Raw genomic sequence first — 25625 nt, 5'->3', positions numbered from 1 at the left:
TTAATAAATAGGCTCCAATGAAGAGTATGGTGTAGGCCTGTTCAGTATGAAAGGTGCTCTGAGATGCTCCAGGATTCAGAACTACATGAATGAAACTGACACCAAGGCTTTGCAAAACAGAAGATTTGTGCTGAGAATTATGAGCATTTTTAAAATGTGCTTTAGTGTCAGAAGCAGAGCCAGGAGCCAGTAGTGATGAGGGGATTGTTCCTGTCAGGATGGAAGGAAAAGGTGAGCTGTTGGAACAGACTGTGTGAACAAGCATTAGTTCCAGTAAAACCACTTTCTATACCCAAACCATAGTCCTGACCTATTTTAATTTTTATTATTAAAAGTGAGACAGTAAATACACAAAGCCCACAACTGAAAGGCAATAGCACAAAGTAATATTAAATAAAGCTGCATATTTTGCCAATGTAAATATCTTAATTAGTAAAGTCAAATGACCAAAAGTACCAAATGTCTGTAGATATTATTTTTTATTGGGATCCAGGTGCAGGTGAGTCTAGAGAAAGTGGAGGAAGTGTGAAAGGGAGAGTAGAGTCTACTGATGACAGAGGAGCAGCTCAGCAGCACAACCCTGAACCACTAGGCACAAATGAGACAGATGAAGATGAGTCTGCTGTTAGCTTTGGTTCCTCTGCTCACCCTCAGTCACAGGACATACAGACAGTTTTTTCTTATCATCCTCATCAAACCCCTAATATCACTATACCAAAAGTTTTCAATAGCAACGATGGAACAAACCGCAAGTAAGTTGTGATGGAAATCTTTTGTTGCAGAGGATACAAAAATGATAGTTATTAGAAAGTGCAGCAAGCTTTATTTTTTTTATTATTATTATTTTTTTATTTAATATTTTTTCATATTCTTTCATTTCAAACATTTTAAAGGTTTGAAAAATGTTAACACTTATAAGAACAAAATATAGATTCTGTTATTGTTGTGTTGTGAGGAATAATAATGTTGGAGATGTCGATGTGCACTCACTGTTGAAATAAATCCACATTGTGAAGCAACCTTTACTTGCACTGAATTGGAAATATTTTAGAAAATACACTGAATTAGAAGGCTTTGCAGAACAGTGTGTAGACCTAACATATAAGGTTATAATTCCATGATATTAATAATAATCGGTCGTGATCTAAAGTGGGCCGGTGTGAGGTATGAAACTCCAGGGCTGAAAATGAGTCTCAGTCCGGCCCTGCCACCAACCATTATTAGTAGTAGTAGAATAGAATAGAATAGAATAGAATAGAATAGAATAGAATAGAATAGAATAGAATAGAATAGAATAGAATGCCTTTATTGTCACTATACACATGTACAATGAGATTTAAGAGCTGCTCCTTCAATGAGAGAAACGGAGCAGAGTTCAGTTTTTCTAAACAATCTGTTTGTCCTGTTGTTTGCCATAGTTATGACCAACAGTAACCATTTAGAGTTCTGTTCATAAAGTCACCTGCAGAACAACTCGGGTCATCCTTATATGTGAGGCCGGCGGTAGGCATGGGCAGGGGTGGGCTCAGCCCACCCAAATGTCCATCTTGCCCACCCAGTCAAAGTTAAGGGACACTACACTACTATTGGGTCTTATTTGCGATTGGATGGGCAACCTACAGCCCGCCCTATTCCATAAGTGGTTGGTTGTCATTATTGTTTTCCATTTCCTGAGCGCTTCATTCGCTCATACAGCAGCTCACTGTCTGTCATCCGTTTCCAAGTTGTGGGGAAATAAACGGCCCTCTTTGGTCACTGCTGCACCTGTCGAGGTTTCTGTTTAGTACCGCGATTCTCCCTACTTAAGTTTCACTGTATCTGTGACTTTTTGACATGCTCTGTCTCCGGGCTCCTGCAGAGCAGCCGGCCCAGTGCGTATACGCTGACTAAAGCAACGACAATATAACATACACACTGGGCAACACAACGCCAGTAAAACACATACACAGTCTCTCAGTCGTCGCCCAAGGAAGGTACAAAAACCGACTAAGGCAAATGATCTCTGTCACTAAATCACATTTATCATTATTATCATTTAGTCTTGTTGGTTCATATGTATGTAGTTCTACTGACATTTGAGTCTAAAGTTCAGGGTTTTAGATGGAAAAAAAGATTTTTCTTTGTCATTTGTCACTTTTCAGAATGAATTTAAATAAGACTTCTTGGTTTGTGAAATATGAAAGAATATAATTTAGTTATTTTATTTTTACTTTTGGCCCAGTTTCAGTTGTTTGTGCAGTTGTTCTGTTGTGCCACTTTTTAGTCTGAGTTTGAACAAGAGTAGACTGCCTTATTTTTGTATAAATTATGGCCACAGTGAGAATATTTTTTTGTATTAGTGTAAGATTTGTTGGTCTTCTTACTTCTTCTTAGCCAGGGAAGCCACAGCACCCAAGTCAAACAAAAGCCATCAGGAGTTGGAAAATACTTAACATTTATTCTTTTATGCACCAACAAAAATACAGCAAACTAGCAGCATCTCCCCCTCTTCACAGGCATCAGGGAGGGGAAGGAAGAAGAAAAAAAAAAAAGAACGTTTACAAGTCTGTAGACCCCCTTTAAATAGGCCTGGCCCACTCCACCACCCTCTTATCCACAGGTGAATCTAGTACGGACTAGTTTACAAGCCTGAAACAAACATCCACCTCACTTAAACACATCTACAAACACAAACCTAAATATCAACCTTAGTATTTAAGTTAATGTATTATCTCTAAAAACAAATGCACCCCTTGTGATAACTTTAATCCTGTCCTTCCCTGCTACACCTCCCCTCCCTTTGGGCTCCATGGTCTGACCTGATCAGGCCAATCGTCTGCACCTGGCGAGACTCTGGTGGTTGAATGATCTGGACTGATCAGGCAGATCTTTTACACCTGCTTGCACTCACATGGGTGCGCTTCCAAGTGAGTGCCCCACCTGCTGACCTCAAAAGGAGAGAGAGAAAACAAAATGAGCAAACTTTAAGTGAAGACAAACTAAATAGGTACCATCTTAGATGTCAACACAAAAAGCGGTCATCAATAAATTAAAGGATTAAATATCAATATTGGATAATTAAACTAAATAGGTGCAAGGATAAATACAAGTACTAAATGATTAAACTAAATGGGTGTGAGATGGATGGGATACACCTAGTTAGTGAGGGGGGGTCACTACAGCTCCCTCACAATTAGTATTCTTTTTTTTTATTTTTCAAGCTCATCCAATGAAAAGAAATATGCATGAAGGACTTCTAAAATAATATTCATTGATAGGTAATACCCATACACACCCACATGTATGTGCCTGAGGTCGCCATTGAAATGCAGAAGTCTCTGTGAACTGAGCTGTGACTGGCTGCTTCACAGAATAGTAGCATTCACAGAATAAAAAGAAAGACATTAATTATGTTAAAATCATACATCAAAATTAAAATAGAGTAAAACAAGACATTAAAATAAAAAAGTGCATTTAAAAGACAAGATTGAAAAGAGTTTACTCATAAGCACGTTGAAGGGGAAGGTTTTTAACCTGGATTTAAAAATATTTACATTTGGGGCTGATTTCAGTCCAGTTGGTTGCTTGTTCCAGTTGTGTGCAGCATAACAGCTAAATGCTGCTTCACCCTGTTTAGTTTGTAAATCTGGACTGGACTATGTTGCCTGAGTCAGCTGACCTCAGAGCCCTACTGGGTTTATATTCTATTGACATGCTATTCATGTCTTCTGGACCTAAACCATTCAGTGACTTGTAGACCAGTAGTGGAGTAGAGGAGTCCAGTCAGACTGTGTGTGTATACAGGGTGGGGAAGCAAAATTTACAATGAACATTTAGTTGTTTTTTCTCAGCAGGCACTACGTCAATTGTTTTGAAACCAAACATATATTGATGTCATAATCATACCTAACACTATTATCCATACCTTTTCACAAACTTTTGCCCATATGAGTAATCAGGAAAGCAAACGTCAAAGAGTGTGTGATTTGCTGAATGCACTCGTCACACTAAAGGAGATTTCAAAAATAGTTGGAGTGTCCATAAAGACTGTTTATAATGGAAAGAAGAGAATGACTATGAGCAAAACTATTACGAGAAAGTCTGGAAGATACTATTAAAGAAGAATGGGAGAAGTTGTCACCTGAATATTTGAGGAACACTTGCGCAAGTTTCAGGAAGCGTGTGAAGGCAGTTATTGAGAAAGAAGGAGGACACATAGAATAAAAACATTTTCTATTATGTCAATTTTCTTGTGGCAAATAAATTCTCATGACTTTCAATAAACTAATTGGTCATACTGTAGCCGGATGACGGTGGAGTGAGTGAACAGACTCAAAAACAGAATCATAAATTATATTATCTTCCTCTCCGTGTCAAACCAAATTCCTGAACAACCATGCTGATTGGTCCGTCACCAGGTCAAAGCTGGGACATCCTCTACAAGCGACATTTATAATGACGGATGCGCTTAAAGAATGAGACTAACCTAATTTAAAAGTACACAGAACAATGAAACTTAGGCTCATTCTCGTTCTGTTCTTCATCAAGAGCCATTTCCCTTGTTGTGGTAATTGAGAGCACCCCGGAACTTGTTGCTTATCCAGAGGTGAAGATGAACCCAGAAACAAACAAAGGACTGAATGACAAAATCACTCTATGTGCCATGTAAATAATGTATTACATTATGTGTTAATGTTGATTAACTCAGCACGTTAACTCTTTCATGCACGTAATACTTAAGCCATTTGCCTGACCTGTGGTTTCACATATGTGTGTCCTGATCATGTTCACGGTGAATTATGTGAAAGTAAGAGTATCACTGCTTATAGCCTGTCTGAATAATCATGCTATCATTTTACTGATGCTTAAGTGAGGTTACAGGTGATGTATAAAGTTTAAGTGATCTTATTTAAGGATCTTATTTAAGGATGCAAAGTTTTCTTACAAGGTTGCCCACAGTCCTCTCCCCCTCTGTCTTCCCAAGAGGGAAGAGAAACGACTCGTTTAAATATTCACGAGGAGGCGTTTTCCCGCCGAAAACAGACAAAGAAGGCAACGCCCCAAGGCATCGATGACTCATCTATATTCAAAAGGAAGGTGTGGCAAGTTGGTTTTTGGACAGAACTATAAAGGTGAATGAAACCAACTTTTCAACAGAGTCCTGTCCATCTTCTGGGCCCTCACCTACGCAAAGAGTCTTTACCATCTCCAGGGCTCTCACCTACGCAAAGAGTCTTTCCCATCTCCCAGGCTCTCACAGAGCAGAGCAGAGCTTTTTCCAAGGAGTCTTGACCATCTCCTTGGCTCTCAAAGCTGTTCCATCTTCTAAGCTCTCCAAAGAGCTTTACCATCTTCGCTGTTCTCCACTTCTCCTGGCGAGCTTTCCAGAACCAGCCGCCAGAGCCAGCTGTGAACCTCCTCCAGCCAGCAGAACTTCAGAGCTTCAGAACTTCAGAACTCCAGACCTTCAGGCCTCCAGCGCAAGCATGTCGCTTCACAGCCTGTTCCTGCTTCGAACTACGTCAGAAGACTGCTTCCATTCTCCGTCAAGGCCTCTCCAGCCTGCCTCCTTCAGAAGGCCTCTAACTTGTAAGAAAACTTGCTCCTGATTTATCTGAGTTGGTGTTATTCCAATTTAAGTAGGTTTACCTCAATGTAACCTCACTAACATTATAATATCTTGAATATAGCTATCTGCCAACTTAATCTACATATTCTCCTGTCCATAATCTCCTGCTCCTTTTGTTGTATTTGTCTCTTGTCTTTATGTTATTTGTGTGTCTTAGTTTAGTTAATAAATTGTTTATATGTATATAAATCCATTGCCTCAGTTGTGCTTTGTGTACTGTTATTCACACATGGGTTCATCTGTGCAGTCAATGAACTATCACCTTTGCAAGATTTCCAAATTAGTGTTTTGGGGTTGATTTAGGTTTAAGCTTAGTTATAAATCTATAATTAAATTAATCAATGAATCAACACTCAATTAATAAATAATTTGGTATCCTATTCTTGCTACAATACACTGTCTTTCAATCCCTGCCTCAAAATATTGTCAATTTTGCTTCCCCACCCTGTATATATATATATATATATATATATATATATATATATATATATATATATATATATATATATAAAAGTGCTTCACACTTGGCTGCAAACTGCTGCAGTGCATGCTAAAGGTCAAGGTTCGATGACGCCAACAGGACAACGTCATCTGCAAAAATCAGAGATGAAATCCTGTGGTCCCCAAACCGGACCCCCTCTGGCCCCTGGCTGCGCCTAGAAATTCTGTCCATAAAAATTATGAACAGAACAGGTGACAAAGGACAGCCCTGCCTGAGTCCAACATGCACCTGAACAGGTCTGACTTACTGCCGGCAATACGAACCAGACTCCTGCTTCGGTCATACAAGGACCGGACTGCCCTTAGAAGAGGGCCCCGGACCCCGTACTCCGGAAACACCCCCCACGGGATACCACGAGGGACACGGTCGAATGCCTTCTCCAAATCCACAAAACACGGTTGGGCAAACTCCCATGAATCCTTGAGCACCTGATGGAGAGTGCAGAGCTGGTCCAGTGTTCCGCGACTGGGACGAAAACCACATTGTTCCTCCTGGATCCGAGGTTCGACTATTGTTCGGGTCCTCCTCTCCAGTACCCTGGAATAGACTTTCCCCGGTAGGCTGAGGAGTGTCATCCCCCTGTGGTTGGAGCACATCCTCCGGTCCCCCTTCTTACAAAGGCGGACCACCACCACTGTCTGCCAATCCAGAGGTACTGTCACCTATGGTCATGAGCTTTGGGTCTTGACCAAAAGGACAAGATCACGGATACAAGCGGTCAAAATGAGTTTCCTCCATAGGGTGGCTGGGCACACCCTTAGGGATAGGGTGAGGAGCTCAGTCACCAAGGAGAAGCTCGGAGTAGAGCAGCTGCTCCTCCACATCAAGAGGGGCCAGCTGAGGTGGCTCAGGCATCTGTTTCGGATGCCTCCCGGACGCCTCCCTGGGGAGGTGTTCCGGGCATGTCCCGCCAGGAGAAGGCCTCGGGGAAGACCTAGGACACATTGGAGAGGCTATGTCTCTCAGCTGGCCTGCGAACATCTCGGGGTCCCCCTGAAAGAGCTGGATGAGGTGTCTGGGGAGAGCGAAGTCTGGGCATCCCTGCTTAGACTGTTGCCCCCCGCAACCCAGCCCCTGATAAGTGGAAGACAATGGATGGATTTGTGTGAGTGTGTGTAGGTGTGTGTGTATGTGTGTGTGCGTGTGTTTGTGTGTAATAAACCGTTTACGATATAAATTGTGGTATAATGCACAACTCTTCAACTGAAATGTTTCCAAAATTTTTATTTCTTGTTTAAAGACAATAATTAATTTGTTGATAATATCTCGCTCTATTCCTTTCTGTACTGGAGCCCAGCTTGTACTATATTTTATTATACGATACTTGACTTTAATCCTTATTTTTAATCTTACTATTCCTTATGCTGCTCTATGTGCTGCTTTATCTTTTTGTATGTAATGTTTAACATTATACATTGATGACAGCTGCATGAATGTCTGTTTTGTGCGTGTCTATATATAAGTCCTATACGTCATAGAAGTCATGCCCTGAAGATATCTACTCCTGATAGAAAATCTTTACTTTCTTACTACCACTGACTTGCTTTTGCCAAAAATACTAAAGCAGCTACATTAGTATATTTGCTCTATTAGCAGCTGTATTAAACAGTAGCCTACTTTTAGACAATTATGAGATGTCAAAAGATAAATAACAGACTGTATTAACGGGGATACTCTTTAATACACCACAGAAAACTTGTACGCATGCATTGTAGTGAAAACAACCAGAGAAACCTACTTGGGGAAATCTAAGGTCTTTAATCCCCTCTGACCTCTGATTACAGTAACTCACCAAAAAAGAAAAGGAAAGGTGCTGTCAGTGCAAATATCCACATGGATGTAATTGTGATTGGATGTATTACATGCACTGGAAAAGATGTTTGCTCTACATGTCTTTTTTCCATCACTGTTAACCAGGACAAATTAAATCAGTTTAAGGAAACAATGAGTACAAATTCATTCATTCAAATCTCTTTGTCCTCAAAAATTATTAAGCTTTCCTTCATTTACAAAATTTGCATATAAAAAAAACCAAAAAAAACAAATCAAGTAATGTCATGTCGGCTATTGGACTTTGTCTGTCTTGTCTGTTTTGTTTGTCATTTCCTGTTTTATTTTGTTAAGTTTCCCTCATGTGTCTTGTCTGTTGTCTTTACTTCCTCTCCCTGATCGTGTTCACCTTTTCCCTGATTACCTGACTCCTCCCTGATTATCTCCACCTGTGTCCAATTGTCTTCCCGCCCTCCTGTGTATTTAAACCCTCAGTCTTCCCCTGTTTAAGTTGCCAGTTTGTGCTCTACAACTTGTTGTGTTCACTTACCAGCGTTTTGGATCCTGTTCGTTTGTCTGCCGTGTTTGACCCGTTTTCGTCCTTCGACCACTGATTCAGCCTGTTCCTATCCTGCCTGCTCGTTATTGACCTGGTTCGTTACCCGACTCTGTCTCTGCCTACTCCCTTTATCACCTCAGCCTCCACCGATTACCTGTGCTTTGACCTTCGCCTGGATTACTACCGTGAGTTTGCCTGTCCCCCATGTACCGTTGCTTGTGTGACTGCTTTCCCATGTATGACCTGGCTTGTTTTTTGACCACCCTCTGTTTGTCCCTAGTGGGGATTCCGTAGGGGTTTTCCCGGCTCGGCCAAGCTGGTTGTCTGCCGTATCCACCCGCAGCCCAGACATTTTTCCCCGGATCCGGTGGCTTCACAGAAGTTGTATTATCTCTGTGTTGCATTCTTACCCCTGTTAAAGTGTTTAATAAAAACACTAAACCTTACTGGATTTTTGTGGTCTTGCTTTTGGGTTCAGCCTTTGTACTTAGCCTATCACAGTACAAACTGGCCAATACTATGAACCCAGCAGACCTAGACCAGGTCCGGGAAGCAGTCCGCTCCCAGGGGCAACACCTGGGGGGACATGAGCAGATTCTGCATTCCCTTTTGGACAGAATGACTCAGCTCGCCACCCAGTTTTCCAAATTCACCAGTAATCAGGCAGCCGCTCCAGTTCCACCGAGTGAACCTGAATCCACTGATCCACCCGTGAGAGCCCCGGAGAAACCCAACATCCCTCCTCCCTCTAAGTATACAGGTAACCCGGATACATGTCGAAGCTTTTGCACCCAGATACGTCTAATTTTTGATTCCCAACCCCGACGTTTTTCTTGTGAGTCAGCTAAGATTGCTTATATAGCGAGTTTGTTGGAAGGACCTCCGTTAAGTTTTTTTCAATTCCCTAATGGAGCAGAATTCCCCCCTAGCCCAGTCAGCGTCTTGCCTGTTGACCGAACTTAAGAGAATATATGATCATCCTGTTCGTGGTCAGCAGGCTGGACTGAGGCTTATGAGGCTGAGGCAGGGAGACCGTTCTATCAGACAGTATGTGAGTGAGTTTCGCTCTTTGGCAGTAGAGTCGGGGTGGAATGAGACAGGATTAATTACTGCTTTTCAGACAGGACTGAACCGCACCATTGGACGTGAGATGGCGCTCCGTCGGGAACTACACACTTTGGATGACGTCATCTCAGCTGCCATTCTGGTCTCGGACCAATGGGGCATCTGGCAGTCCGAACCGTCTGGGGTCCATCAGTCACATACAGCTGGTCGTGACAAGAAGGTTGTAGATCCTCCATTACCCGTACCGGAATCTGGCCAAGTCTCGAGGGAGGAGCCGATGCAGTTGGGCCGCACACGTCTGTCAGCGGAGGAGCATCGCCGTCGTCTGACGTCCGGACTGTGTCTGTACTGTGGGCAAGAGGGACATCGGGTCGCCAGCTGTCCGCCGAGGCCCAAGACTCCGGTTGGTGAGGGCTCGCTGTTGAGCCGGACGGTGTGTATGGTTAACTCATCTCGTGTGCAGCCTATGGTCTGTTTGTCCTCTGATTCTGTCTCTCTGCAGCACACTGTCCTGATAGACTCCGGCTCAGACGCTAATCTCATGGATGAGAGACTGGCCAGACAGCTCAACCTGGATCTGGTGCCGATACAGCGCCCCCTGGAGGCACGGGCTTTAGACGATCACATCATCTGTCGTGTGGTGCAGCGCACTCAACCAGTCTCTCTCCTGTTCAATGATGGCCATACAGAAAGACTTTGTTTTCATATATATCACTCTGACTCCCAACCTCTCATTCTGGGTCATCCGTGGCTTACTATGCACAACCCGCGGGTCGATTGGAAGACAGGAGAGATTCTGTCTTGGGGTGAGGGTTGTGTTAACCACAGAGGAGAGACCCGGTCCCGGGATTCCCCGTTCGTTCCTGTCCAGTCAGTTGTGGCTTCAGTGGAGGCCGTGAAGGAACCAGGGACTGATTTTCCTGCTCTTAATAAGGTACCTGAGTGTTATCATGATCTCAAAGAAGTTTTCAATAAGGCCCGTGCTACTTCTTTGCCTCCCCACAGACCCTATGATTGCGCCATAGACCTGCGCCCCGGTACCAGTCCCCCTAAAGGAAGGTTGTATTCCCTGTCGGGCCCGGACACAGCCGCCATGAAGAAATACATCGACGAGTCATTAGCGGCTGGTTTAATTCGACCCTCGTCGTCTCCAGCAGGAGCGGGGTTTTTCTTCGTGGACAAAAAGGATAAGAGTCTCCGCCCCTGTATAGACTACCGTGGCCTTAATGATATAACTGTCCGTAATAGATACCCATTACCACTCATGTCATCGGCATTTGAACTTTTACATGGCGCTAAAGTTTTTACCAAATTAGACCTCCGTAATGCTTACCATCTGGTCAGAATCAGAGAAGGAGACGAGTGGAAGACGGCATTTAACACACCTAGCGGCCACTATGAGTATTTGGTTATGCCGTTTGGGCTCACCAACGCCCCTGCCGTCTTCCAAGCACTAGTGAATGACGTGTTGCGTGACATGCTCAATGTTTTTGTATTTGTCTATTTAGACGACATTCTGATTTTTTTCCCCGGATGAGGTGTCACATGTCCAACACATCCGGTAAGTACTCCAGAGACTCCTTCTAAATCAGTTATATGTGAAAGCAGAAAAGTGTGAATTCCACCGTTCGTCTGTGTCTTTCCTGGGGTTCATCATTGCGGAGGGGAGTGTGCAGATGGATCCGGACAAGGTTAGTGCTGTTAGGGATTGGCCTACCCCAAGCTGTCGGAAGGATGTCCAGAGATTCCTTGGTTTTGGCAACTTCTACAGGAAGTTTATTAGGGGGTTCAGCAGTGTGGCTGCTCCCCTGCATGCTCTAACCTCTCCTAAGTCTGTTTTTAGATGGGGTACCGAAGCAGAAACAGCCTTCAGAAGGCTGAAGGACATCTTCACTTCGGCCCCTGTACTGTCAGTCCCGGACCCAGCTCTCCAGTTCGTCGTGGAAGTGGACGCCTCTAACCTGGGGGTTGGAGCGGTCCTCTCGCAAAGGTCACCTAAGGATAACAGGCTCCACCCTTGTGCATTCCTGTCCAGAAGATTAACTAAGGCTGAAAGTAACTATGACATCGGTAACAGGGAGCTGTTAGCCATTAAAGTCGCGCTGGAGGAATGGCGACATTGGCTGGAGGGAACAGAGGTGCCATTTCTAATATGGACTGATCACAAGAACCTTGAGCACCTGCGGACGGCTAAACGTCTCAACTCCCGTCAGGCCAGGTGGGCATTATTCTTTACCCGATTCAATTTCTCCCTGTCCTATCGGCCGGGCTCTAAAAATGTGAAGCCTGATGCTTTGTCTAGACTGTTTGCTCCTGATTCTGCCAGTGTTGAGCCTGAAGCTATTTTGCCTAAGTCCTGTGTGGTGGGGGCGGTGCATTGGGAGATTGAAAGAACTGTGTCCGATGCCTTAAAAGATTGTGTCATCCCGGCTGGTGTCCCGCCAGACCGTCTGTTTGTTCCCGCTAACCTCCGCCCACAGGTTATTCACTGGGCCCATTCTTCTAAGCTGTCTTGTCACCCGGGAGTCCAGCGAACCATGTTCGTCATTAAACAACGCTTCTGGTGGCTGGCCATGGAAAAGCTGGTAGCGGAGTACGTTGCGTCCTGTCCTGTCAGTGCTACGTGCAAGACCTCCAATAAGCCCCCAGTTGGTCAATTACTTCCACTTTCCGTCCCCAGTAGACCCTGGTCGGACGTGTCACTGGATTTTGTAACTGGACTACCCCCTGTCTGAAGGTAATACCACTGTTCTAACTATTGTGGACCGTTTTTCTAAGATGGCACATTTTGTCCCTTTACCTAAGCTCCCCTCTGCCAAGGAGACTGCAGAGGCGTTTCTGTTTCATGTTTGTCGTCTGCATGGGTTCCCTAAAGATGTTGTTTCTGATAGGGGCCCTCAGTTTGTCGCACGTTTTTGGCGTGCTTTTTGCTTCTTCATAGGGGCTTCTGTCAGTTTGTCCTCGGGCTACCACCCTCAATCCAATGGTCAGACTGAGCGGCTCAATCAGGTGTTGGAGGCTGGCCTTAGAGTTTTGGCCTCTCACAACCCCTCATCCTGGAGCCCCCAGCTGATCTGGGTGGAATACGCCCACAATTCTCTACCCTGTGCTTCCTCTGGTCTGTCTCCGTTTCATGTAGTTTTTGGTTATCAACTCCTTTTGTTTCCAGCTCTGGAAAAGGACGTCAGCGTCCCGTCTGCCCTGGCTCTGATACGGAGGTGCAAGAGGACCTGGATTCGTGCCAGACAGGCTCTGTTAAAGGCGTCAGGAACCTATAAGGCAGCGGCGGATCAACACAGGACCCCAGCTCCGGTCTACCAGCGGGACCAGCGTGTGTGGCTGTCTACCCGTCATCTCCCTTTGAGAGTGGAGAGCCGGAAACTGGCACCCAGGTTCGTGGGCCCTTTCCCTATATCAAAGGTTATTAATCCTGTCTCTGTGCGCCTCAAATTACCCAGGACTATGAGAATCCACCCATCGTTTCACGTCAGTCAAGTCAAGCCGGTAAAAGAGAGTCCACTGGTTCCTCCCACCAAGCCACCACCACCACCCCGGATCATCGATGGGGACCCAGCCTACACGATGCGCCGGCTCATGGCAGCCCGCCGTCGAGGGAGGGGTTTCCAGTACTTGGTGGACTGGGAAGGATACGGCCCTGAAGAGCGTTCCTGGGTGCCCGCCTCCTACATATTGGACCCGGACCTGATTCGGGAGTTCCATCATCGCCACCCGGAGGTTCCTGGGCCGTCCGGTGCCGTCCCCTAGAGGGGGGGTACTGTCATGTCGGCTATTGGACTTTGTCTATCTTGTCTGTTTTGTTTGTCATTTCCTGTTTTATTTTGTTAAGTTTCCCTCATGTGTCTTGTCTGTTGTCTTTACTTCCTCTCCCTGATCGTGTTCACCTTTTCCCTGATTACCTGACTCCTCCCTGATTATCTCCACCTGTGTCCAATTGTCTTCCCGCCCTCCTGTGTATTTAAACCCTCAGTCTTCCCCTGTTTAATTGCCAGTTTGTGCTCTACAACTTGTGTTCACTTACCAGCGTTTTGGATCCTGTTCGTTTGTCTGCCGTGTTTGACCCGTTTTCGTCCTTCGACCACTGATTCAGCCTGTTCCTATCCTGCCTGCTCGTTATCGACCTGGTTTGTTACCCGACTCTGTCTCTGCCTACTCCCTTTATCACCTCAGCCTCCACCGATTACCTGTGCTCCGACCTTCGCCTGGATTACTACCGTGAGTTTGCCTGTCCCCCATGTACCGTTGCTTGTGTGACTGCTTTCCCGTGTATGACCTGGCTTGTTTTTTGACCACTCTCTGTTTGTCCCTAGTGGGGATTCCGTTGGGGTTTTCCCGGCTCGGCCAAGCTGGTTGTCTGCCGTATCCACCCGCAGCCCAGACGTTTTTCCCCGGATCCGGTGGCCTCACAGAAGTTGTATTATCTCTGTGTTGTATTCTTACCCCTGTTAAAGTGTTTAATAAAAACACTAAACCTTACTGGATTTTTGCGGTCTTGCTTTTGGGTTCAGCCTTTGTACTTAGCCTATCACAAGTAAAATCTTCTGTGGAAACACTGAGGTGAAGTTAAAGCTATACCGTATGATGTGGCATTTTTACACTTTTCTTTTGTCATCTTAAAATGCTCCTAATAAGTGTGTGTCAAACTAAAATGTAAAAGAAATCCGCCAGGTATTGAAACTCAAAAATGTTTAATTCTCATATTTCTAATAAAAGTCTGACCAATCATTTTAGTCGGTCCGAATAAAATAATTGGCCGAACCTGACTGAACCTCCTGTCAATCATCCATTACGGCCGTCCAGCATCCGATCCATTATCTCCGTCTCACATCCGATATGTGTTCCTCTGAATCTGACGCTTCACTGGCGCTGCTTCTCCTGTCACTGACCACAGTCTACTGTCTAGGATGTGTTTGGATAGAACTGACATGCACATGTGGAAGGGAAAAAACTGATTTATGAACAGAAACAACAACTGAGGGGCACAAACGGGAGTCTGATGAATGAAGGATGGAGATAAAAGTCTGGAAGTCAGCTGTACTGGACTAAACAGGTCTGCATAAAGCTCAGCTTTTATGACGGTGGGACTCATACAGGTACATGTACATGGTGTCACACAATGTAAGATAATGTAGGATGATAAATGTATGGACTATGAAACTTCAAACGTCCACGGAAATTTCGCGGAGGCCGCGCGTTCACAGTGCGCGCGCCCATCCCCTGAGCACTGCAGTGAAGACACTGACCCAGTACTGCACAGACCAGGTCTACTGATGGAACAGGAGCCGCGGGCCCGCGGCAGGTGGATGATGCATCTGATTACTGAGGGAGGGGTCCGCGGACACGCCAAAACGGACCGGACCTCCACCTCTGCTTCCTCCTCCGTTTCCATCGGGCATGAGGAGAGAGGAGGAGGAGCCTCAGAGCTCAGGCAGAGGGAAGGGGGCGGGGCTTTGGAGGGAGGCGGGTTGTTCATGTTCAAACTTTTACTAAGTGCTGTGAGAAATGCCACATCGGTAGGTATAGCTTTAACTTTTCAGTGTCATCACCGGATCAACGCTCTCCACTTGTTGGAATTAACGTCACTTATTTTCTATAATTAAGTGAAGAAATAACATTGAATTTGGAATATGAACGTATGCATATATAATCAGTCTCATTCTCCTCCAACTGCAGCTGTTGTTGGAAAATTTTGAATATGCATCCTCTGGTTTTTGAAACCATGCCACTCATTGACTGTCTGACCTGTACTTGATCATCATTTCCAGATGAAGATACAGAATATGCATCACTTACATGAACCGCATGACTCCTCATCTGTTCTCAGCATTTTGATTCGTTTGACGTTCAGGTGTAAAAACATAAATCGGACACTAGAGGTCTCTCTCTCATCACAGTGGTTTCACATGCCTCTAATGTCTGCACTGATTCAGATGAATACTGTGTGTTGGAGTGTTTGAGAAGATACACTTCTCTGTGTTAGAAGTATTTCTCTGCTCATTTAAATAGTTTGTTTGGAATTCAACTAAAATTGTGTTTGTTGGTTGAAATAATGATTAATTAGCTGCAATCAAGTGTTACGGAGGTTGCATTTTCACTACATTTTATAGTAGTAATTCTTCCCTATCTGTAATCTGTTCTAAGTCACGAAACAAGTCCTCTAATCTAAATGACTCGTGAGTTATATGTGCTTGTGTGAACACATGAAGGATAACATGCTAAAAGGTTCTGTAAGTAGTTTCCATCCTCCCCTTATGAAGGCCAAAAAAAATATAAAAGGCGTTCATTGCAGCCAAGTGTTTGTTTTGTCTGCACTGCACTGTTCTGTTATTATTCACTTTTGATTTGAGTGTAACTCTGGGAATGCACCCATTATAAACTGAAAACAAAGGGGAGGAAGTGCATTCAGAGCTGCTCTCCCTTCTTGACATAAACAGCTCATTCTAAGGTCATGAAAATGCAATGACTATGATTATTCACAAATGAAAAAAAAAAAAAATCTATATTTCTGCTATTAGATTCCATTAAATCTGACATTCTATACAAACAGCCAGCCCTCATTACACTCACAGTTCAATTTAGTGTGAAAGTTAAAAAACAAACAAACATATAGATAGAGACTTGTGTATAAATTTTGGATGAAGGGATCATGACGTTGCCCACTGATGTCTGATCATTTTGAAGGTTACAGTTTGACTGAAGTGACCACAGGGCAACCATAGGTACAGCGGCAGTGGAGGAAAAAATGTGCTTCATTAAATTAAACCAAATCAAATCACTGAAAGTCCAACTCCACAGAGTCCAGTCCAACTTCAATCGAATCCCAAAACTGACATAAATGCTTTTATACTCTACCTAGAGATCTGATATAAACTGATGACAAATTTAACAAGGGATTAGAGCATTTATTAAAGCTTCCACATAAAACTGATGAGCCCAGGACCTGTCCTAGTCTCTGTAAAGTCTGTGGTTTCCAGGGCTTTGTGGAGCCATCAGCTGTATTACAACTTTAAGCTAATTCCACATTGGCTTTATTTTGGATCCATGGTCCTTGTCCTTTAGTCTGAAGCTACAAAAACTCAACACTAATGAAGAAGACACCTGCAGGCATCTGTATTTGACCAGTGCACTGACTGAGTTCATCTGATCTGATCCATCATTAATGTGACTTGATGTAAAAGAAAATTACCAACATTAGCTGACAGATTAGAAATCCACACTCCTGTCCCTTCTGCTGTGCACTATAAGGGACATAACTGTGGTAAAAATATGATGGGGTGTCAAAGCGAGACAAATGATTTTTTAATCTAATCTGAATTGTGTCACCATTTACACATGATGGTTTTCAATTTGAATACAAAGTTTTAATGGAAAGAAAATAGTTTGTGTTAAACAGCTGAAGGTACTCGTGTCATCATTGGTATCACATGATACATGTCAGCAACAAAAAACAAACAAACAAATAATAATAATGATAATAATAATAATAATAATAATAATAATAATAATAATAATATGCCTCAGGGAATTTATTTGAGTCTTTAAACCCTACAAATTTAAACCCCGCTCTTAACTCGCTTTCTACTAAATCTGAGTATTAGGCTCAGTCAAGACTTTCTTTTAATTTTAACCCCATTTTAGTTTCTGAGGTACATAAAGCCCTCAGGCTCTTAGACACAGCAAAAGCTGCAGGCCCTGATAAACTGGAGCCTTACTTTTTAAAGTTAGCATGTGATTTTATTGCCCCACCCTTGACCCATATTTTTAACTTATCCTTGGTCACTGACACTATACCTTCCATCTGGAAGTCTGCCCTAGGTACACCTGTGCTCAAAGGGGGAGACCCCACGATTTTAAACAATTACAGGCCCATCTCCAAGCTCTGCGCCCTGGCCAAAGTTCTGGAGTCTCTGGTTTGTGATCAGTTGAAGGACTTTTTAAATGAGAATAGCATTTTATCTGACTTTCAATCTGGTTTTAGAAAAAGACACAGCACAGTTACAGCAGCACTTAATGTTTTTAATGATTTTATAGATTTTATTGATAACAGAGAGCACTGTGCAGCCCTTTTTATTGATTTGTCAAAAGCTTTCGATACTGTGGATCACCATATTCTTTTACATAGATTATTTAAATCAGGAATATCGGAGCACGCAGTTGGCTGGTTTAAAAATTACCTGACAGACAGGAAGCAGAGTGTGCAGGTAGATGGCTGTACTTCCAGTTTACTCACCTTGACAAAAGGTGTGCCACAAGGGTCAGACCTGGGGCCACTTTTATTCATAATTTACATTAATAACATCAATCACAATATATCAAATGCAAAATTTCATTTTTATGCTGATGATACAGTCATGTACACTTCTGCTTCCACTCCTGTCCAAGCCCTTACCCAGCTACAATTTGCTTTTAATACTGTCCAACAAAATTTTCATGACTTAAGACTGGTTCTAAATGCAGACAAAACCAAAGTCATGATGTTTTCAAACTCAAGGTCCAAATTGTCAAACCTGCCTTCACTGATCACTACCCAGGGATCACAGATAGAACTCGTCCTGACCTATAAATATTTAGGCATTTTAATTGACAGCTCCCTTTCTTTCTCTGCGCACATTCAGCAGCTTGTTAGAAAACTAAAACTAAAACTTGGCTTCTTCTTTCGAATTAAATCATGTCTGTCTTTCGAATCAAGAAGGAGACTGGTCTTAGCTACATTTCTGTCTGTGTTGGACTATGGTGATGTCTTGTACATGCATGCCTCCACCCACAGTTTACGGTCACTGGACAGTGTGTATCATGGAGCTCTGAGGTTCATCAGCAATTCTAAATCTCTTACCCATCATTGTCTGCTTTATGATCGAGTAGAGTCTTCTTTGTCAGCTCGCAGACTGAGTCACTGGCGTATTTTAATTTACAAGTCTATTCTAGGTCTGCTCCCATCCTACCTTCAGACCTACATCAGTCGGAGAACCACAGACTCTTATAATCTGAGTTCTCAGGATCTTTTCTTGTTGTCTGTTCCCAAAGTTAGAACTGAACAGGGGAAAAAGGCCTTCAGGTATGCGGCCCCATTCGCCTGGAATGAACAACAAAAAGACCTGAAATTGAAGGATCTGGTTTCGTTGGACACTTTTAAGAGGATGCTGTGTGACTTAGAGAGGGAGACATCTGGCTGCAGATGTTTTACCTGACGCACTTTTGTCTACATTTCATGAGCATTCTTTGAGTTGACTTTGGAAGGTTTGACTTGTCTATGAGCTTTTTTATGTATTCGTTTTATGTATGGAAGTCTGTCTGTAACTATTTAATGTACTGCTGCCCATCTTGGCAAGGACACTCTTGAAAAAGAGATTCTTAATCTCAATGAGGTTTTCCTGGTTAAATAAAGGTAAAACAAATAAATAAATAAAAATAAAAAATAATAATAATAATGGATTAGATTTATATTGCGCTTTTCTATAAATGCATACTCAAAGCACGTACAGTGGATCCATTATTCATTCACTCACACATTCACACTCTGGTGGTGGTAAACTACATTTGTAGCCACAGCTGCCCCTGGAGCAGGCTGACGGAAGCATGGCTGCCAGTTCGTGCCTATACGGCTCCTCCGACCACCACCGAACATTCATACGCATTCATACACCAGTGTCAGTAGCAGCACTGGAGGCAAGGAGGGTGGAGTGTCTTGCCCAAGGACACAACAGCACATGACTAGGACAGAGCAGGATTTGAACTGCCAACCCTTCAGTTATTAGATGACCTGTTCATCATGTGTTTTAAAGCACTACTTTCACTATCTCGCTGCCTATTTGTCACATAGTTGGTTAATTAGGTCTAGTTACCTAAAATAGAGGGATGTAAATGCAGCATTGGCTTTGTGACAGAGTTAGGGAACAGGACATGTGGTGACAATTTATTGATGAAAAAAAATGGTTTCCTCACATTCAATACAGTGTTGTTTTTTGTCTTCACATGGTTAAAACTTGGACTTCTTAATGCTTTGTTAAAGGATCAGTTACATGTATGTTAAAAGCTTATGTTTACATAAGAATTTTCGACTTTTTGTGAGGTTTTCTAAAAATGTTGATAACATATTCACAGTTGTTCCAGTTACATTTTGGTTTGAATCTTTCTAAAATCAGCACTAAATGTAAGTGTAGCTCAGTTTTTCAAAGACCAGCAGCATTAGCATGGATCATCCTGTCTCTTTCCTGTCCAAGTGATCTCAGTAGCTCCAGATCTACCACAGATAACCCACATGGGGGAAAAGGTCAAAACCTAAACCGCCATCTGCCTCCAAGAGGAAGTGACTCAAGCTTAAACCCGACCCAACCCGATGTGGATCTATCTGATAGAGCTTTGTATCATCTGCATCAGACACTTAGTGAATGACAGATACGACTTCAGCCTAAAATCACTTATTCTCAAAATTATTCAGTACTTACGTTGCGGTTTGAATGGGACTTAATACAATACAATGCGCCATCAGGAAATAAAGGGAATGGTAGACCAAAATACAAAATATAAGGGAATTTAGTTACAGGTTCAGTTTATATATGAGGGTATTGGAACAGTTGTATTTTTCGAATTAATACATCATTTATATGAATAATTACTAATTTACTGAATTGAAAACACAGAAGGTCAAAGTACATCCTGTTTTCTGTTTATAGCAGAAGAGGAAATAATGAAAGGTACTGTGAAACAAAATGTTATGCTGTGGAACTGTAAAGTCACATTTAGTTTCAGTTTTTTGTACTTTCTTCACTTAATGTGGAAACTTTAAAGTCAACGGTAAATTCACTCTCAAGCTGCTTTTGTGTTTCTTTACAGTTTCATGTATGTTCATAGTGAATCCTGGCTGTACGATGTGAAAACTACATCCATTTATATTGTGACCTGATGTTACAGTAATCCAAAGTATTTAACATACAGTACTCACTTTGAGCAATCCTACACTAAAGAGTGTGAATCAAATTTAATTGTTGTTTACAGTCAAATACTCACCCTCCCAATACTGATCATAAGAAATACACAAACCTTTATTTTTCAGTTGGTTAGTTAGTCAGAAAGCTATCAATAAAAGTGGGTCTTCCTCTGTACTGGGTAACTGTTCAAAGGCCTTTTGCTGTTTCATCCTAATTGTAACTGTTGTGACATTAAGCCCATATCATCATGTTCACTTGTGTTGTGATCATTCCTACTGATGGGTATCAATGACATGAAGCCCAGATCTCAACATAAAGACCATGTCCGTTTGGAAGGATTCTGTTCAATTCAGGTCAATCAAATTTTTATTATATAGGGTCAACCATAATATATGATTATCTGAAGGTACTTTACAGAGTTACATTCCGATATATGGTCTGTCCAACCTAACAAATAAACACAATTACATTTCAAAATACAATTACAAAAGTTTTGCACATCTTCTCCTACTGCTGAAAATAAACTCTTTGCAGGTTCTGTTCAGCCTGTCCATATACTTAGTTTCCGTAACCCCGCCCCCCAATGACCTTCCTTCCAGTCGCATCTTCAGGGTTAATGTTTCTGACTCTGCTGGTCTGGCTCTGAGCCGTCTTAACGCTTTTATATTTGGATGTGTAATAATCCTTTCAGACTCTAGGGGTCAGGAGACGCTTTGGGCTTTTCTCTTTGATATTGAACAAACCATGAGAGCTTTGATGACCAGGGCTGTGAAAGATTTTGGAAATTCTGAGGTGATGACTCCAAGTTTCCAAGTTTGGACCAATACAACAACATCATCATAAAATAAGGCTTTTCTGAAAATATACAGCTTGTTGTTTGTGTGACAAATTCATCAGAGCTAAACAGTTTTGTGCAAACAATGGTGACCATGCCCCAGTGTTGTGGCAGTTGTTGCATTGTTGTTACAGGCTGAACGTGAACACACCGTGTGGAAGAATCCACCTTGTGCAGTGACCTTGGTGCAGAGCCTGAGGCTGAAAACCCACAGACACACAAACACAACATGGACTCATGTTGCCTTACGTCACGTCTCATCTCCATGTTCTTCTAATGTGTTTTTCCTGTAGTCTCTCTCTCACTTTCCTCCACTTACTACTTCAATCACTTATCTTCTGTCCAGTTCAGCCTTCATTTGTCAGTTTTTTTTTACTTCTTAGATCCCTGGTCTGATTCTGACATCATTCTTTTCAAAACAGTACAAATGTGTTGCTTCAATAATCTATTAACTGGATATCTTTAAAAATGTACAGGACAAGTTCTTCATGTTCTTGTAACGTCTTTATTTGTTTTTAAATCTTTTTGACAAGAGATTTTCTCTCAGTCATCATGTGCACTGAGCTGTTAGAGCTGATGAAGGCACTGCAGCTGATGAAGGTGCTGCTTCAGGAAACGTAGAGATGCATGGACACAGTTGTCATTCATCGACCGGCGAGTTGGTAACACCACCAACCCACCGACAGCGATGAATGTGAACCGGAAACCTGCACTGCTTCTATGTGGGGTTTTCCCATTAAGGACAAGCAGATCTGATGAACTGTGAGAAAAAGATGGTTAAATGAACCAAACATAACATGATCATCATCATTAGAAAACACAGGCCCTGTAGCAAGGCAGATATTATTACAAAAAAGTCAGGATTACTTTACAAAAACTGACTGAACATTTTGTGGGTAGAGCTGGTAAGTCATGGTCAGCTTGTGTTTCACTCCCTTGAAATGTTCAGTGTTTCCTGAGTCTGTCAGAAACATTTTGTTGTGCTTTTCTGTTCCCACTTTAATAATGACATTGTGCTGGTAAAGTGTTGGTGTGTGTTAAGGCATTTGAGTGTGTGAACAGTTCGTCCAAAACATATTCTATCATTTGGTGTGTGAGCATTGACTAATACATCAGACCAGAATCTCCACAGAACTAGTGACTGTGATGGTCAAAATGTATAAGTATTTACATTACTCCCATACTCACTAAAGATTTTAGTGTTGACTATTATGGGAATAGTGTTGCATGGATGGGCTTTGTCATCATGGAAGAGACCACACCTTTCATTTGATATCTATCTGTAGGTGTCTGTACCTGTAAGATAATATCCAGCCCATTGTTTCCTATGTTGAGTACTTCTTCTTTTTTATCACTTTATAGATTTTTTCACATCAACTTTCCCTAAAGTTTGGACAGTAGTCATTGGAGAGGCTGGAAACGAGCCTGACAAAACCATGTCAATAAAGCACCAGGTGTCCATGATTATATGGCACAATAAATATATATTATATTATTATTATTGTGACACATAATCAAATGTGGACACATTAACAAACACACATAGCAAAGCATGCAAGCTGATAATGTAGCTAGCCTAAAAGCTGTTAAACTATGTTTTTCTAGTAACACAAGATGTAAAATGAATTGGGAAAACCAAAACTGTGAACAATGCAACTACTTGGAAGTCAACTTGAACACTAAGAAATAGACTTTAGTCATAAGAAAGCCCACCAGCAAAGCTAGCCTTAGTTATTAATTTGTCCTTTACTAATAACACATGATGTAACACCAGTAAGAACTGCTGATTTTAAAATTGCAACCACATATAAATCATATGAAACTTGAAAACATGGAGAAATAGACATATTTCTAATAACACAGTGAGTTTGCCTAAGGGAAGTGGATGTATTTTTAATAATTCGATTTAGTCATGTTAACTAATGATCTGAGGCCATGAACACAGGACTGGTTTTACACACAAACACAATGTAGTTGAATCTGTCGAATCTGACTATTGCGTCCTGTTGCGTTAACGTTGCTGTAGAGATGTTGACAGTGTGAGTGTTTCACACTGATGTGAGTTCAAGTGTAAGGGTACATTCAACACTCGATGGTTTTCTGAGTCACAAACTCACCGACAGCGTTGAATGTTCCCCAAGACCTGAAAAACTCAGGCTGACAGCAAGCCAACACACCGGCTGTCCTCCAGCATTAAGGAGTGGACGGCCATGACAGGACAGACCCAGAGGGACGACAAACACCAGGACATGAGTCCTCTGCAGGTGCACACACACATTTACAACCAGTAACACAGTTCATATCTGTCTTCCTATATGGTGTGGATGGTACTTTGGTTTATTCACATACAAACAGCAGTTTTTTAATTCAATCTGACATCTGATAGGAAGCTACACGACAATCATACCCTTATATCAGACTCTTATATATGTGACAAGTCAAAATAACAAATTACAGTTGCTGTAATATTACTCAAAAATACAGTAGATCATTGTACATATATTATTTTCAATAGCCTATTATTTGAAAATGTACCATCTAACTACAACCTTGGGGTTTCAATTTTAATGTGTAGATAAAAAAAAACTGATTGCGATAACTAAACAGACCATAATTATGTCTTTTACATTGGAATCTTCAACGTTAGCTTTTTGTTTTGGATGTGCTATTATCTGCTTATATTACACATAATTGAAGTGGTGCCAAAGGTTTTCTCTTTGACTGCAACATCACTGTTTTTACCAGGACTCACCAGAAAATGACACACCTCTCCATCACTGATGTACATTTAGTAGAAGCTGAAAGACAGAGGAGACATTTGGTCAGTATTGGGTCGAGATTAGGACAATACACTGAACATAATCTGATTTTAAACACAAAAAATTTGGATTACTTTGTTAGATAGTTCTTAACTTAATACAGTTTATCCTGAAGAGAAGATCATGACGCTGGTTTGAACAATTCATACGAAAGATGGAGAGTTACATAAATTACAGAAGAAAGAACAAATTAACATATTTACTCTTTGCCTTTTGCTAAGTTTTAAACCTCGAGTGATCAACAAGGATGGTTTTAGTTTGTCACCTCTGTCATGTCTAAGGAAATGGAAATAACGGGAACTTAACAAGCTGTAAAGGTGTTCTACATACATGTTAGTTACAGCTAAATTAAAACAGACAAAAGACAGACAGTACTAACACAGTCACTTCTACATTGATAAACATATAAAAAAATAAACAAACATATAAAGTGTGTGTGTGTGTTCACTGATGTTTGCTGTTTTTTTATGAACTTTTAACGGTGTTTTCTGTTAGAGGATCCTTCAGAATTAATGGAAAAAGTGAAAAAAATAGATGAGTAAATTTTGGAATTCTCACACACACACACACACATTATATATATATACATACATACATACATACATACATACGTGTGTGTGTGTGTGTGTGTGTGTGTATATACATATACAGGGTGGGGAAGCAAAATTTACAATATTTTGAGGCAGGGATTGAAAGACAGTGTATGACCAATTAGTTTAGTGAAAGTCATGAGAATTTATTTGCCACAAGAAAATTGACATAATAGAAAATGTTTTTATTCTATGTGTCCTCCTTCTTTCTCAATAACTGCCTTCACACGCTTCCTGAAACTTGCACAAGTGTTCCTCAAATATTCGGGTGACAACTTCTCCCATTCTTCTTTAATAGTATCTTCCAGACTTTCTCGTAATAGTTTTGCTCATAGTCATTGTCTTCTTTACATTATAAACAGTCTTTATGGACACTCCAACTATTTTTGAAATCTCCTTTGGTGTGACGAGTGCATTCAGCAAATCACACACTCTTTGACGTTTGCTTTCCTGATTACTCATATGGGCAAAAGTTTCTGAAAAGGTATGGATAATAGTGTTAGGTATGATTATGACATCAGTATATGTTTGGTTTCAAAACAATTGACGTAGTGCCTGCTGAGAAAAAACAACTATATGTTCATTGTAAATTTTGCTTCCCCACCCTGTATATATATATGTATATATATATATGTATATATATATATATATATATATATATATATATATATATATATATATATATATATATATATATATGTGTGTGTGTGTGTGTGTGTGTGTGTGTGTGTGTATATATATATATATATATATATATATATATATATATATATACACACACACACAGAATTGTATATACATCATGTAAGATATATCAACAAAACACCCTATGAATCTCTTGTACATGATTTTGAACAAAAATGCATGTGCAGTTTCATGAACACAGTGTGATGTTGTCACAACAGTTTCAGCCCCACTAAAACAGCTTTTC

At 41.7% G+C, this 25625-nt stretch overlaps 1 protein-coding gene across 1 annotated transcript in view; it reads right to left on the bottom strand.

Moving 5' to 3' along the window:
• Window positions 1–25625, bottom strand: part of LOC115424359 (cytosolic phospholipase A2 gamma) — a 43098-nt gene that overhangs the window by 13839 nt on the left and 3634 nt on the right. The window contains exon 2 of the mRNA XM_030141569.1: window positions 24038–24083. The gene's annotated coding sequence lies outside the window, so the exon portion shown is untranslated. The remainder of the gene's footprint in view (window positions 1–24037; window positions 24084–25625) is intronic.

This window comes from Sphaeramia orbicularis, chromosome 8, assembly GCF_902148855.1.
Source record: "Sphaeramia orbicularis chromosome 8, fSphaOr1.1, whole genome shotgun sequence".
Taxonomy (NCBI): Eukaryota; Metazoa; Chordata; class Actinopteri; order Kurtiformes; family Apogonidae; genus Sphaeramia; species Sphaeramia orbicularis.
This window is presented reverse-complemented; position numbering and strand designations above follow the sequence as displayed.